Below are 17,375 nucleotides of genomic sequence, written 5' to 3' on the forward strand. Positions count from 1 at the left end.
GCCGAGCTGGAAGGTTTTGTCACCCTACATCTTCAGTGGACCTCAGGCGAAGCACTATACATGATTCCTGCTTTTTATTTATATGTTTGGGTTGGTGTTGGCATTCCTGTGGTGACGATCTATCATTTTTGGTCCAAAATGGATATCTTCACGTTTGCTTATAGTAAAATCCACCTGCCATAGCTTTGTCCATTCACCTAATCTATCAGTATCCTGTTGCAATTTTATGGTGTCGGCAATACTGTCCACAATGCTGCCCAATTTAGTGCCAATGGCAGATTTGTGCATTTGACTTCTCATGCCATTATTCAAGTCATTAATGAATATTGTGAATAATTGACACTCTAAGACAGTTTTCTGTGGGACGCCACTAGTCACGGCCTGCCAATTTGAGTACTTGCCCATTATTACAGTTCTGTTTCCAGCCACTCAAGTAATTTCCTATCCATGGAGCAGGAAAATCAACATTTTGGGCAGGAGCCGAAACGCGATTTTCCTGCTCCTCGGATGCTGCCTGATCTGTTGTGCTTTTCCAACACCACTCTAATCTTGATTCCGATCTCCAGCAGTCCTCATTTTCACCTAATGTCCTATCCATGTCAATAATTTGCCCTCGTTCTGTGGGCTTCTACATTAGCTAGCAGTGTCTTGTGTGGGACTTCATCATAAGCCTTCTGGAAGTCCATTGGTTTGAAACTTGTGAAACTTGAGAGTGTTCAGAGAAGATTTACAACCATGTTGCCAGCGTGGGGGGTTTGAGCTATAGAGAGAGGCTAAATAGGCTGGGGCTGTTTTCCCTGGAGTATTGGAGACTGAGGGGTGACCTTATAGCTGTTTATAAAATCATGAGGGGCATGGATAGGCTAAATACTCAGGATCTTTTCCCTGGGGTGGGGTAGTACAGAACTAGAGGGCATAGGTTTAAGGTGAGGGGGAAAGATTTATAGGGGACCTAAGGGGCAACTTTTTCATGGAGAGGATGGTTCATGTATGGAATGAGCTGCCAGCTGAAGTAATGGAGGCTGATACAATTACAAAATTTAAAAGGCATCTGCTTGAGTATATGAATAGGAAGGGTTTAGAGGGATATGGGCCAAATGCTGGCAAATGGGACGAGATTAATTTAGGATGTCTGGTTGGCATGGACTAGTTGAACTGAAGTGTCTGTTTCCGTGATGTACATCTTTATGACTCTATGACTCTGTGACTTAGAAGAAGCATCATATTGGACTCAAAACATTAAATCTGCTGCTCTCTCCTAAAAATAACTTAACTTGGATCAAAACAAATATAACCAATTGCCATTACACTGAGTTAGGAATTTACTTCAGATCACTTCATGTTTTCCATTCTAGATTTCATTGAATAGTTTTGTACCTTCAAGGATATTTGGAATATATATTTGGTAAGAAAGGTATTGGAGAAAGTATAAATGTTAAAAATGATCAAAATAACAGATTGGCTTGACAGACTCTGTTAACCTGTTAACCTTATCCCTTCCTGTGTTTCTAAAGTTATTGTATTACACATGCAGAAAGTATATTAATAAAGTCCAACCTAAGGTATGCTGCCTTTTATCACAAAGTAAACTGATTTGATGCTTGAAGCTGTGATTCTTTACAAAATCTTTAAAGGAACTTAGTAAACATACCAGCTTACCGCTGAAATCTAACAGTGCAGTCAACAGTGTTCAGTCCTGATCAATTACTTGCGCATTTTCTATAAGGATAGAAAAGTGATAGAAAATGCAAACCTTCAGGTTTTCAGTTATGCCACCTATGGTCAATTGCCAGGAGAACTTGCTGAAGCATTTTCTGGTTTCCCTTATTCTTTCGAAGAAAGGTAATGAAGCTCTCCTCCCTCAACATTGATTTAAATTGGGGAACTGAGCAAATAAGGATCTGAAGTCCTAACTGTGCTTCCTCTGAGGCACTGAAGATCGGACTTGTTGCTGATTTCATTTTCTTTTCAACGTGTTTGAAGGCCGGCACAACAGCAAGGCCCAAGAGGCCAGTACTGTGTTATAATGATCTATATCTAGGTATGTCAATGAGTGGTGGTCTCCTGTTACAGTGCGACACATGCGTTCACTTTCTGTGATCCTTTGCATCATTTTCTCTTCTAGTAACCACTTTTGTCTCTGTACAGTTTGTAGATGCCTTGGTTGTAACAGTTGCTCCAAGTTTTGGTACAGTTACTGAATGGAAAATGTATATTTTAATAAAGTCAGTTGTCTCTGATCTATTTAAAGCAGCAAGCTTATAACATGATAGATAAGAAGTTATTATGAGTGCGATATTGAAATGTTGTCACTCACATGTTGGCACAGAGTGCCGATTAGCACTAAACTAAACAAAATGTAAATTGTGTCAATGAAGTTTGATACTTAAAGGTTGGTTTACAATTTAGCCAAATCTCTGTCAAAGTTAGACCTGCCTCTTTCCTGCACTTCTATCTAGATAGCTTTTAACCACAGCCAAGAACTTTATTTGCATGGTTTTTCCTTTATTTCTTTATATAACAAATTGAATGTTTTGGTTTTTTTATTGAGAACGCAAATGAAAAGAAAATATTTATCTAACTTTGAAACACATTCCTTTGATAGAATTTACTGTGATATTAAATTGGCTACAAATTAGAAATAGACAGGGCTCTTTAAATATTAGTTTGCTTCTGAAGTTCAAAGGATATGATCGAAGGATTTAAAATGTTAATGGTTTCAGGTAACTTAGACGAAGGGAGGGCGTTTATCTTAAACTAGAGTGTTGGAATATGAACGTTTTGAACACTGGTTCCTTTCAGGCTTCCCAATGAGCAAAATTAACTACTTCTTGTTATCTGGGAATGTAGATGTTAGGTGAGATAAGGTAATGAAGGGCCAGCGCTCGAAAAGCTTGTGATTTCAAATAAACCTGTTGGACTATAACCTGGTGTCATCTGACTTCTGACCTGGTCCACCCCAGTCCAACACCAACACCAACACCTCCACGTAATAGAATGGTTATGGCATTGGATTAGTAATCTAGAAGTTTGGGCTAACAATGCAGAGAATGCAAGTTAACATTAAACAATCACCATTTGAAAATGGAAACACAACTAAAACGTTTGAAAGATGGTCATAAAATTCACGATTCTTTATTGTCCTGAACTTTTCTGGTCTTACATCACCATCCCTTTCATGCCAAAGTCATAGATCCTTAACTGCAGTCTGAAATAGCCTTGCAAATCACTCCCTTTAAAAGGGCACCTGGGACTGAGCAACAAATGCTAGCTTTTCCAGCCATACTCATATCCTAAGAAGCAATAAAAATAAAGGGTCTATTTATGATGTGTAACATGATAAATTTATAGAAAAGATCTGGAAACAGTGTTTTAAATTTTTCTTTTTAAACTTCACTCTTGATGATGTAAAATATTATCAAAATACATTTATGCCGTCTTCTCATGCTTGCACTTTTAATTTGGCCAAATATGTTCCAGTAAGAAACCTGAGGTCTACTTAGTATTGAATCTTACTGTAAACCAGACACCATTTTAACACACAATGGGATGTTGTGTTGTGATAACCATATGGTACTTACCACCTCCAACTTTTACCTCCAGCCTGTGTGGCAATACCTGCAATGGTATTTTAATGTCTGCTGTGCACTTACATTTCCACTGAGGATCTCATGGAATGTAAATGAGGCAATAAAAACATGTTGTCCAGAATCCACCCACTGTAGTTCCTCTAACTTCATAGTTTGCATAAACTCACACATATGAAAACAATTTTGCAAACATAGGACAAAATGAAGTAGAAATTGGTATGTATCTGGCTCAACTCCTAGTCCAAAAATGAGCACTACACAGTCGACAGGTGCAGCGCAATGTCTAAGCATTCACCTGGTTCTCTTCACAAAAATGCAAGCAGCACTAAAATGTATTAATAAAGGCCAGTTCAGGTCCTTATGAGAAACTGGCGTCCATGCATGCATAAGAAATGTCCAAAACCTGCCAAGCAAATCCTGTGCACAATAATCAGGCAGCAGGCCTCATAAATGTTATTTGGAAGGATCCTTACCTTAAGGACTGACATGCTCTTAGTTATCAGAATCACAGAGACATATAGCATGGAAACAAACCTTTGGGACCAACTCGTCTGTGCTGACCAGATATTTCAATCTGACCTAGATTTGCCAGCATTTGGCCCAAATCCCTCTGAATCCTTCCCATTCATCAAGATGCCTTTTAAATGTTGTAATTGTACTCACCTCCAACACTTCCTTTGGCAGTTCGTTCCACACAAATGGCCCTCTTCATGAAAAGTTAGCCTTCAAGTTCTTCTTAAATTTTTCTTCTCTCACCATAAATCAATGCCATCTAGATTTGGACTCACCCACCTGAGCAAAAAGACCATGGCTATTCACTCTATCTTTGCCCCTCATGATTTTATAAACCTCTATAAAGTCACCCCTCATTCTCTGACACTCCAGGGAAAAAGGCCCTAACCTATTCAGCTTCTCCCTATATCTCAAACTCTCCAGTCCCAGCAGCATCTTTGTAAATTTTTTTCTGCACCCTCTCAAGTTTAACAATGTCCTGTACAGCTGCAACATGGTGTCCCAACTCCTTCACTCAATGTTCTGATCAATGAAGCCAAGGCAAAGGCTTTCACCACTCTGTCTACTTCCACCTCTACTTTCCAGGAACAATGCACTGGAACCCTTAGATCTCTGTTCGGCAACACTTCCCAGGGGTCTACCATTAACTGTAAACAACCTCCCTGGTTTACAACATCTCACATTTATCTAAATTAAACTCCACCTGCCACTTCTTGGCCCATTGGCCCATCTGATCAAGGTCCCAGTTGTACTCTGGGACAATCTTCTTCACTGTCCACTATACTACCTATTTTGGTGTCATCTGAAAACCTACTCACCAGGCCTCCTGTATTCACATCCAAGTCATTTATAAAAATGGTGAAAAACAATGGATCCCCCGGCACTGATCCTTGCGGCACACTGCTAGTCACAGGTCTCCAGTTCGAAAAGTAACCCTCTACCACCATGCTCTATTTCCTTCCTTCAATCAATTTTGTATCCAGTTGGCTGGTTCCCCTGGGTCCAATGTGATCTGACTTTAATAACTCATCTATCAGAAGGAACTTTGTCAATTGCTTTGCTGAAGTTTGTGTGTATAACCGCTGACTGTCAGGCCAGTGCACTGAGAAAAACTGCCTTGCAGAACCCACGAGAATCCATGATTTAGAGATGCTGGTTGGACTGGGTGTTCAAAGTTAAAAATCACACAACACCAGGTTATAGTCCAACAGGTTTAATTGGAAGCACTAGCTTTCGGAGCGCTGCTCCTTCATCAGGTGGTTGTGGAGTACACAATTGTAAGACACAGAATTTATAGCAAAAGTTTACAGTGTGATGTAACTAAAATTATACATTGAAAAATACCTTGACTGTTTATTAAGTCTTTCATCTGTTAGAATGACCATGTTAGTTTCACTTCCTTCATATGTAACTCACAAAACCTTTTTTAGAAGTTACATTCTCAGGTTAACTTTAATAATTGGTGTCAGCCCAGATAATATGTTGAAGGTGTTAGCCCTCTGTATGCTGTTGTCTGTGCCATAATGTTTAGATTGATTCTAATCTAAAAATGAGTTAACAGAGTCTTACATGGACGCATGCAGTTTTTGAGCAAAGTACAATGTAACTCTGCAAGTACAAATTCACCCCACAAACATATATATGTATGTGTGCATGTGCATGTGTGTGTGCGTCTGTGTAGGAGTGTCTGTGTGTGTATATAGTGCAATGATGGTCACCTGTAGTGTGACATGAACCCAAGGTCCTGGTTGAGGCCCTCCCTATGGGTACTGAACTTAGCTATCAGCCTCTGCTCGGCCACGTTTTGCTGCTGCCTGTCCCGAAGTCCACCTTGGAGGATGGTCACCCGAAGGTCCGAGGTCGAATGTCCTGAACCGCTGAATTGTTCTCCCACTGGGAGGGAACACTTGAGTGGTTCCCTCCCAGTTGGAGAAAATTTCAGCGGGTCAGGATTTTCGACCTCGGACCTTCAGGTGATCATCCTCCAAGGTGGACTTCGGAACAGGCAACAGTGAAAAGTGGCCGAGCAGAGGCTGATAGCTAAGTTCGGTACCCATAGGGAGGGCCTCAACCGGACCTTGGGTTCATGTCACACCACATGTAACCACCATTGCACTATACACATACTCAGGCACGCGCGCACACACACACAATCCTACAGGCGCACACACTCCCACACTCACACATGCACCCTATCACAGACTTAGACCCCTTTACACTCACACACACACATATACACTCTCTCTCACAGACACTCACAGCTCCCCCACTCCAGACAGACAGACACACAGACAAACCCACATGCACACGTACACATATATATTTGTGGGGTGAATTTGTACTTGCAGAGTTACATTGTACTTTGCTTGAAAACTGCACACAGAGGGCTAACACCTTCAACATATTATCTGGGTTGACACCAATTGTTAAACTAATATAACTTTAAAAAAAAGTTTTATGATTTACATATGAAAGAAGTGAAACTAACATGGTCATTCTAACAGATGAAAGACTTAACAATCAAGGTATTTTTCAATGTATAATTTCAGTTATAGTACACTGTAAACTTTTGCTATAAATTCTGTGTCAAACAATTGTGTACTCCACAACCACCTGATGAAGGAGCAGCACTCCAAAAGCTAGTGCTTCCAATTAAACCTGTTGGACTATAACCTGATGTTGTACGATTTTTAACATGAGAATCCAGTTCATGTAACTTCAGTGTGTTAACAACTGGGTGGACAAAACTTCCTTTTTGTGCCAATCCACCATTTCATAGAAATTCCAGTCAAATTCTGATTTCATAGGTGGCCATTTGACACCTTCATTGGTACCTTCTGTGAGCAGGCTAAAATGCCAGCACTCTCAATGACAAGCTGATAGCTAGCCCTTCTTATCCCCCTGCCCTTCATTCTGTGCATTAACACTGGGAGCATCTAATCTAGCCCGCTCCAACCAATCTTCCTGTACTATTGTACCAAACTGTGAACTGGAGTTTGTAAATGCAACTCAAGCAATATTTCTGTTGCCTTCTCATTCTTCTCTGGGCCCTGACAGCCATATTCCAAGGAGCTTTTGGAACATTGAAGTGACAGATAAGACCCTGTATTTTGTGGCATGGGTAAGCAGATGAGTGTCTTCTGAAAGAAGAAGGAATTTGTCATGCATATGGGTGAGACTTAGCCAAAAAGAGAAAAATGGTAAAAAAAAACCTCACAGGACTCATTCTCTTTCTTTGCCAGGTGTACCTATTGCCCATGAAATCCATCATCAGTCCTTCCAATGGAAACAAGCACATGAAAGATTGGTGTTATCCAACTTTGGGTACCTGCTTAACATAATTATTTGCATGATGCCCTGCAGGAAAGAATGGATTGTGTCAATGTTATTTGAGGGTGTGCTTGTCAGGGTCAAGTAGTGTTGCTGGTGTGTGAATTATGGCAGAGGATGCGACAGAGGTTATTGCACCAGTGTACCTGTGTGAGCAAGGAGGGTAACTGGTACATGGTGTTGTTATAGGAATGATAGGAGGAGAAGCAAGTGTACGCAGCTATGCAAGAATACCTGGAAAGGGATGAGGTGTGGGGGAATTGGAGATGGAGAATGTCAGGGGGCTGAATGCTGGGGCTTCAGGGCCATATAAAGCTAAGGAAGTAACTAATGAGATATATGAATTAAGAGACTTACTTTACAAAGCCTTGTGTAGTTATTGAACCTATCCCTGTTTCACAGCCATGTCCTGAGGGTAATGTTCTTGCTGTTCACCTGCTCTGCCACTCTGCCCCATGTAATGGACAATTTGCTGTATTGATGCATGGTGGAAACAGCATGTTCTCCTGTAGCTCATTGAATATCCCACTTTGAATGCTTGTCATTTTTTCCATCCCTCTAATTGGTGGCTTTGTTTAGTTTGTATCATTCTTGCTTCTGAGTCAAACATTTCAGGTTTACATTCCAATCCAGGTTTTCAGTAAATAATCTAAGTCACACTTGCAGCATTATGAGGTCAGAGTGAGGTAGTGGGACTGACTAGATTTCTCCACAAATGTACTGTCATGGACTTGATGAACTGAATGGCCTCCTTTTGTGTTTCTATGACCTATGTGTGATACCAAATGTGCATTGTATTTCTGGACATTACCTTTTCTTCTTACCTGATGTTCAATTAATACCTTGCTACCTGGTCAAGTGGACATCGGCAGTTATACAATACTTCTGTTTGCATCAAAAACAAATACATGAAAAGGTTAAGCCAAGCTGAGATATTTGCTGCCCAGATCAAACGTGTGCACATTTCCAGGTTTACTGATAACATTCTTGAGAGAGAATGAATCTTTGCTTCTTTTGACCAGAAATGGTAGTGTCTACACTTCCTGAAATCAACTCGAGGGGTTAAACCCAGGCCTTCTTCTGGGCTGAATAACGTATCACTAAAAACTTATACCTTCAGAATTTTCAGAGGTGTATAAGAAGAATTGTTATGAGGAAATATTCCCTTCTCCTCAGTTCACTCCTCTTCTTTTGACCATGAAGACATGATGTCCCTTGCTCAATATACATCCACCAACTCTCTGCTACTTATAAACCAAGTAGCCATTGCTTGCTTGTAAATGTGAACATTTATCAGATCATGGAAGATATTACAACCCTTTGAAACTTGATGCCTTTGTGCAAACTTCCAAAAATGAGTTCACGACCAGGAATAGCATGTTGACAGATTGTTGGATCCTATCAATTCTGAGACTTGTCAGGAAACTCAGTGGTGACCTGTACATTTTTTTTAAATTTCAAAAATATACTTTATACAGAAAAAATATCATTGTATACATTCATAGTCACACATGCAGTTCGGTTCTGTACAGTAGCATGTCAAGGAAACAAAGAACCATTGGAATTTGACTCTATCCAAACAAGCCAAAGACATCTCTTAAACATACAAAACTATATTTACATTCATTTGAGGCACTAAGATGGTCCGATAACTGAATGGACCCCCATGTAACTTCAGCAGGAAAACCTCAGACAGTGGTCTTTCCAGGTGGGCTGTAAACAATCAAGGGAGTGGTAAACATTTTTTTAAAAATACTTATTTTTGCTGGAAATTTCCACTTAAAACAGTTCTGTGAAGTACAGTCTCAGGCAGTACGACTCCAGCACTTTTTCTAAGTTTTCCACAAGCAAAATAAAACTTTGGAAGAAACAGTTAGCTGGAATGATAAGAATAGTCCAAATTCATGACTGCGCTTTCAGAATCTGCATATCTGACAGAACCTGTGTGTTTGTGTGAGGATTCAGGCTCCTCCCGGAGGGGACTTTTAAAACACACCCACCCTATTCTCTGATAAACCTGCCCGATGACTTTTGGAAACAGCAAAAGCAGGAAGGAAGGCAGAGGGTGTTACTGCTTCAGTTCACCTACACAACAGAGAGAGAGAGAGAGAGAGAGAGTACTGTGCTACCACTGTGGTGAACTCCTGAGACAGTCACTGCAGGTAAGAGACTGACTTATGCCTGCTAAAATATTGTGTTTGAGCCAATGGTAATTCCACATCATAAGGGAAAACTGTGATATGTGACAGGTAAAATATTTGTTATATAATATCAGTTTTTATCCTCATTTGCTATAGTGTAGTCTTGGATGGGTTCTCTAGCATCAGACTTCCTATGTGAATTACTGAATAACTTGGCAACCAAGCCAGTCTTCATTCCTTTGTCAAGGCAAAGGTGATGGTTTAATATCCGAAAGCACACATTGACCTGTATGTTTTTGTGTCTGAATGGCAACCAACTATTTGTTAGTAATTTGGATAGAAAGGGGAAAAAAGTGTGTTTGACATCACAATTGGCGCTTTGAACCCAAATGGCAATAGTAAATTTTGTGAAGTAGGAATGATTTTGCATTTCATGCTTCATATATGTTAGTATGTAGAATTGTAATCAATTTGAAAGAAGAAAAAAATTGTAAAATTGACAAGTGCAAAGTTCACAATATTTTGAAGAAAGGCATTTTAAAGCTTTTTATATCTGTATTATAGCTCTGAGATTAAAATATAACTATGAACAAGTACAGTCTGCAATAAAAACATAAAGTACTGGAAGAACTCAGCAGATCTGCCAGCATCTGTGTAGAGAGTAACAGAGTTAACATCTCTGATATGACTCCCTTCTTCTTCAAGTCATATTTGTTCTCTATTATAATGGAAAATGAAGAAATGGCAGAGGCATTGAACAGATATTTCACAGAATCACAAATGTGTTCTGACGGAGAAGAAGACCATTCAACCCATCGTGACTTCACCAGCTCATTAAGTTAGTGAATTTTGTGTCTGCCCTCATGGTAGAAATTAAGGGGCAATGGGGGAGATGGACTTAAAACAATCACCACCACCAGGAAAAAGAAGCTGGAAAAACTGTTGGATGTAAAGGCTAACAAATCCCCATGATCAGATGGCCTGCATCCTAGGGTTTTATGGAAATGCTAGCCCAGATAGTAGATTCATTGTTTATAATCTTACAAAATCTCTTAAAATCTGTAAGGTTGTCAGCAGATTGTAAAATAGCAAATGTAACACCTTTATTCCAAATGGGAAAAATGCAGGAAGCAAGAAATTATAGATTAGTTAGACTAACATCTGTTAGGAAAGGTGCTGGAATCTATTTTTAAGTTGTTAATGGCAGGTTACCTTTGAAATTCATGCTGTAATCAGGCAGAGCCAACATGGCTTTGTGAAATGGAAATTGTATTTACGATTTCTTACTCAAATGACATTCATGTGGAACCAATAGATGTGGTGTAGTTAGATTTGCAAAATGCATTGGATAAAGTACTATATTAAAGTTTGCTACACCAGACAAGAATGTATTGTGTAGGCAGTATTAGTAAAGTATGGGAGAAAGGATTGGTTAACTATCAAAAAGCAAAGAATGGACATAAATGGGTCTTTTACAAGTTGGCAAGATGTAACCAGTGGAGTATCACAGTAATTGTTGCTGGAGGCCTCAGCTATTTACAACCTATATCAATGATTTGAATGAGGAGACAAATGCGGCAGCTAAATTTGCCAGTGGCATGAAAATAGGTAGGAAAATAAGCTGTCAGGAGGGAGATTGAAAGAGTCTGCAAAGGGATATAGACAGTTTACATCAGTGGGCAAAAAATTGGCACATGGAGTATGATGCAGGGATATATGAACATGTACATTTTGGCAGAAGGTCTAGAGACAAGCAGGAGGCTGGAAGAACACAGCAAGCCAGGCAGCATCAGGAACTGCAGAAGTCAACACTGCAAAGTCTCTTCAAAGGATGCCCATTTTGTAGAGGTTCTCTGCCTCCCTCACCTGAAATGTCGACTTCTCCACCTCCTGATGCTGCCTAGCTTACTGTGTTCTTTCAGCCTCCTGCTTGTCTTCCTTGGATTATAGCATCTGCAGTTTTTTCTGTCTCTAAGGAAATCTAGAGAAGGAGTGAAGAGAGATTGCAGGAGATAAAGAACGGAGGGATTCGGTGTCGCAGTAGAAGAATCAGATAAAGCTCACACACAGTTGCAGAAAGCAATTAGAACTCAAATTTTAAAATACTCATTCATTTTATATTCATCCCAGCCAGTGACACCTTCATCCCATGAATAAATAACTAAATAAAAATCATTTGGACTGAAACAAGGAGAAATTTCTTCATGTAAAGGGATAGAGAATTCAATGCTCCAGGATTGTTAAATGAAACTTGCCCTCTATTCTAGATTCCTCAACCAGTTGAAAAAAAAATCCTCTCAGCATCTACATACCTTCCAATTACTTTTTCTTCTGCACAGACCTCCAAGGTCCATGTGTGGCATGTCACCATAGGACAACCCATTAATTCCAGGACATTCAAGCTAGTGAATGTTTCCTGTGCTGCCTTCAAATGCCAATATATACTTCCTTAACAATTGCACACAATATTCCAGGTGTGGTCTTAGCAAACCGTCTACAATTGTAGTAAAACTTACTTATTTCCGAATTCCTACTCCTTTGCAATAAAGGCCAAGGTGCCACTTGTTTTCTGAATTGTTTGCTGTACTTTAATGCTAGGTTTTTGTTTCTTGCTCAAGTACATCAAAGAATGAATATGAACCTTTATAAATTTCACTCCTTTTTAAAACATTTGCTCTTCTATCCTTACGATTAAAGTGAATAAACTCAAAATTTTGCCCAATCTATCCCCTTGTTGCCCACTCTGTTAACCTGCCTATATCTCTCTGCACTCTCTTTGTGTCTTTCTCATGGTTGCATTCCCACCTAGCTTTGATTCATTGGCAAATATAGATACATTCCTCTCAACCTCTTTGTCTGATAGTGATTGTAACTAACTAAGGCCCCTACACTAATCCTTGTGGCACTCCATAGCCTGCCCAACTCTAAAATGCCCCATTTAACCCACTCTCTGCTTGCTGCCCATGAACCAATTCTCTATTCATATTAATATATCTCCCCCAGCTCTATGTTGTGTATTAACCTTTAGAATAGCACCTTTTTGAAAATTAAAATATACCACCTATATTGATTCACCTTTATCTATGCTACTTATATTTTCCAAGCACGCTACTAAATTTGTATTCATACATCCTGTTGATTTTTTTCTAATTATACTATGGTTTTCTCAGTGCAAAGATTAGTTCTGCACAATGGTTTTACAGGAAGATATTTGAATCTGGCTAAATCAGTTCTGAGATTAAAATATAAGTATAAAGAATCATGCAATTGTTTCTGTTCAATTTGATGAGAACATGAAAATATAACAAAGGAGCAGGAGAAGACCATGTTGCTCGTTAAACCTGTTCTGCCATTCGGATTCCAGCACTATCCCAATGACTGATGTCAGGCTAACTAACCTGTTGTTCCCTCTTTTCTCTCACCCTCTCTTCTTGATCATTGGTGTTGCATTTGCCAACTTCAAATCAGCTGGGACCTTTCTGAATCGATTGAACTTGGGAACATCATAGTCAATGCATCCACTGGGTATAAAGTGCTGTTGAGAAATCTAAGTTGTAAATCAGAAATATTAAAAGTGAAAGTGGCTCAGTTGCACTATATAAGTAAATCATGACTTTTTAAAAAACAAAATCTCTCTTCTCATCCATCATCTCTGACAATTAGCTCGCCCAATTTCGTCCGTTGGATGATAACATTTACTGGGTGATACTGGGTCACATAATAAATACAGCCTTAGATTCTATATGTTCTCAATTTCCAGAACAATCATAAAATAACCCCAGATGTTACAAGAAGTATTGAGTGGAACCCAAATAAAAGTTTATTGACAACAAGCAAAGGGCCAAGATTAGAAACTGAAGATGAATGTGTAGGTTTTGTAAAATACTGCACAATTTTATTTAGGGTAATTTGCAGAGCTCATTGTCAGATAGATACATGAGTTCTGATGAATGAATAGACACCTCTCTTGCCTGTGGAACTGAACCATATATTTTTATTAAACATTTTTCAATCTGTAGCCTTAATAGTGACTTCAATAATATCCCCAAATGTAGCTTTTTTCTACGGTAGGTGCTACCAGTGTTCAGATACATGTACTGATACTGGAATTTGAGAGCACTCCATCAAAAATCTGAGCTAACTTTGGAATGTATAGCCAGAACCGTGTAATATTAATCTATACAAAATGTACTCAAACATTAAATTATGGATTCAGTGAGGCAATGTACACATACTTTCAGAAAACATTTGACAAGGTGTCTTGACAACCACAATTAAGAATTAGGGTGTGAGTAGGAAATAGCATTAATACAGTTAGAAAGGAGGTACATAAAGTAGGAGTAAAAAGTAGTTTCGCAGTGTTACTGGAATTGGATATATATGTTTAATGTTGTCCAAAATTTTACACAATATGAAATTTAGAACCGTGTAACTAATCCAGTGGACCATAGAAGTTGGAAGACAACAAGGTGTTGTTGGCAAGACATTGTGGATGGATTTCAATGGCAGTAATTGAGGTGAAAAAAAAGAAATTATTATACTTTTAATTAGAAAAGTCTTCATAATGTCTAGGGTATAAAAGGTAGAGATATATAGGGTAGAGGTTTTTTAGATGCTAAAAGCAACACAGAATAACAATACCATAAAAATACAAATGTTGTACTAGATATATGGCAAGAATCATATATTGGCCTCCTCCAGTGGTTCCCAGCATTACAGATACCAGTCTTCAGCCAGTTCAATTCACTCCATGTGATATCAAGCAAAGGCTGAAGGCACTGGATGCGACAAAGGTTATGGGCCCTGGCAACATTCCAGCAATAGTATGAAGATTTGTGCTCCAGAACTTGCTACTCCCCTAACCAAGCTGTTCCAATATAGTTACAACACTGTCATCTACCCAACAATGCAGAAAATTGCCCAACTTATGTCCTACACACAAAAATACAGAGCAAATCCAACTCTGCCAATTACTATCCCATCAGCCTACATTTGGTCCTCAGTAAAGTGATGGAAGGTGCCATCGTCAGTGCTATCCAGCAGCACCTACTCAGCTTTTGACCTCATTACAGCCTTGGTTCAAACATGGACAAAAGAGCTGAATTCCAGAGGTGAGATGAGAGTGTCAGCCCTTGACATCAAAGCCACATTTGACCGAATGTGGCTTCGGGGAGATCTAACAAAATTGGAAACAATGGGTATCAAGGGCAAATTCTCCACTGATCACTGTCATACCTGGCACATAGGAAGATGGTTGTGGTTATTGGAGGTCAGTCATCTCAGTTCCAGGACATCTATGCAAGAGTTCCTCATGGTAGTGTCCTAGATCTAACCATCTTCAACTGCTTCATCAATAACATTCCATCCATTATAAGTCAGAAGTGGGGATCATTGCACAATGTTCAACACTATTCAGGATATTGAAGCAGTACATGTTCAAGTGCAACAAGATCTGGACAATATCCAGAGTTGGGCTGACAAATGGCAAGTAACATTCATGCCACACAATGCCATGCAATGACCATTTTCAATAAGAGACAAGCTATCCACTGCCCCTTGACAATCAATGGGGTTACTGTCACTGAATTCCCCAATATCAACGCCCTCAAGGTTAACATTAACTAAAAACTAGACTCACCACATAAATGTAGTAGCTACAAGAGCAGGTCAGAAGCTAGGAATATTGCGGCAAACAATTCACCTCTTGATTCCCCAAAGCCTGTCCACCATCTACAAGGCACAAGTCAGGAGTGTGATGGAATACTCCCCACTTGCCTGGATGGAATCAGTTCCAACAGCACTCAAGAAGCTTGACCATTCAGGACAAAGCAACCTGCTTGATTGGCATCACATCCATGAACATCCATTCCCTCAATCCCTGACGATTAGTAGTAGCAGCAGTAGTATTATCTACAAAGTACACTGCAGGCATTCACCAAAGATCCTAAGAAGCATCTTTCAAACCCATGATCTCTTCCATCTAGAAGGACAGGAACACCATCACATGTAAGTTCCCCTCCAAGCCACTCACCATCCTGACTTGGAAATATATTCTGGATTAGTGGTGCTGAAAGAGCACAGCAGTTCAGGCAGCATCCAAGGAGCTGCCTGAACTGCTGTGCACTTCCAGCACCACTAATCCAGAATCTGGTTTCCAGCATCTGCAGTCATTGTTTTTACCTTGGAAATATATTGCCATTCCTTCACTGTCATGGGATCAAATCCTGGAATTGCCTTCCCAGGGGCATTGTGTGTGTCAACGTACAGCATGTGGATAGCAGCGGTTCAAAAAGACAGCTCACCACCACCTTCTCAAGGGCAACTAGGAACGGGCAATAAATACCGGCCAGCCAACAATGCCCACGTTCTACAACTGAATAAAAATAGAACATGAGTGATATGAAACCTTAATTATACCACAGTTGTAATGCACCGTTTTGGACTTCACACTGTGGGCAAGATGTTTATATTGCATCTTGTTTCATTTGCAATGCTCCTGAAAGAAGTACAGACACCTAGAAAGACTTGCTACAATGGTATAATGAAATGTTTAGAAAGAAAAGGTTGAAAAATGTTTCAATAAACTATTTTAATGCTGATTCAAGGCATAAGGATGGGAATTTAAGATGCAACTGCATTTGTATTCCAGCTGAGCATAAATATACATTTCTAAAGTAAGATTTTAACAAGACCATTTTTTATCGCAAACAGTTCTTCTTTGATTAGGTTTTGGATTGCAAGTAAAACAGAACATAATGTATAATGAAACAAGAATCCAATAGACCCATTTTACATTCCCATTAATATTTAAAGCAATAACTTGCAAATACATATTTTTATTTATTCACTTATGGGATGTGGGCATCGCTGGCTGGTGCAACATTTATTGCCTTCCCCTAATTGCCCCTGAGAAGGTAGCAGTGAGCTATTTTTTTGAACCACTCCAGTACAGTGTGGGGAAGGGGTGATTGAGTTCCTTATGACCGTAAATAGACACATGAATTGGGAGCAGGAGTAGGCCATTCAGCCTATTGAGCCTGATACACCACTCAATAAGATCATGGCTGACCTGTTTGTGACCACAAATCTGTTTACCCAACTACCCGTTATAACCTTTTGCTAAAAAAAGAATTTACTATTTCTGCCTTAAATATATTCAAAGACTTTTGTTCTGCCACTTTTTCAGCAGAAATACAGACACCTAAGGACTCATTAATAGAGGCATTTGAGGTCATTACAGAATGGAACAAGAGTAGTTATAAGGAAAATATTTCATGTGACTGAAGGTTTTGGAATAATAGGGAGAAAAATCTTCTTCCAACAATTCCCAGACTTACCATAGGTCTGGAACTGGAATCCTGTTGGTGATCTGTATGACCTCTTTGAATGGTCCCTGGGCACAGCTGGTGTTCTTAGTACAATGGTTTGATCTGATATTACAGATGCTCCAATTTTGCGTAGCCTGCACTTTTGGCGAAGTGTTTGTGTTGTGTTGCACATATAGTTGGACACGAAGATAATTCCTTAACCTAATATTGAATGGAGCAGATACAATGACCATAAAATATTACTTCCAAGTGAGTCAGTTGATAAGTGGGACTAGAAAAGACGTACTGAAAAATATAAATAAAACTAATGTTAGAGGAAAAAATGCACGCAACAGCAAACATTTGAAGTAATCTACCAATTGAGGTGCTGGAATCAAAAACTTCAGTGGTTCAAAGTATAATTGAGAATTTGTTTGGGTGATTTGGAATACTAAAGAGTAAAGTTTATTTAGCTATTTAATAAAAAACAGAAC

The 17,375-nt window shown here is 39.3% G+C and overlaps 1 protein-coding gene across 2 annotated transcripts in view; it reads left to right on the forward strand.

Annotated features, from left to right (window-relative positions):
- The window catches only part of LOC122553170 (neuroblast differentiation-associated protein AHNAK), a 106,169-nt gene that overhangs the window by 49,038 nt on the left and 39,756 nt on the right, over positions 1–17,375 (forward strand). Inside the window, exon 1 of one of the 2 annotated variants that reach the window (XM_087991216.1) lies at positions 9,508–9,595. The exons of the other annotated variant lie outside the window; for it this stretch is intronic. The gene's annotated coding sequence lies outside the window, so the exon portion shown is untranslated. Of the gene's footprint in view, positions 1–9,507; positions 9,596–17,375 lie in introns of those variants that run through there. 2 annotated transcript variants of the gene reach the window in all.

The sequence above is a fragment of the Chiloscyllium plagiosum genome, unplaced genomic scaffold (assembly GCF_037043375.1).
Source record: "Chiloscyllium plagiosum isolate Xiang-an unplaced genomic scaffold, Cpla_swu_hap1 HiC_scaffold_10, whole genome shotgun sequence".
Lineage (NCBI taxonomy): Eukaryota > Metazoa > Chordata > Chondrichthyes > Orectolobiformes > Hemiscylliidae > Chiloscyllium > Chiloscyllium plagiosum.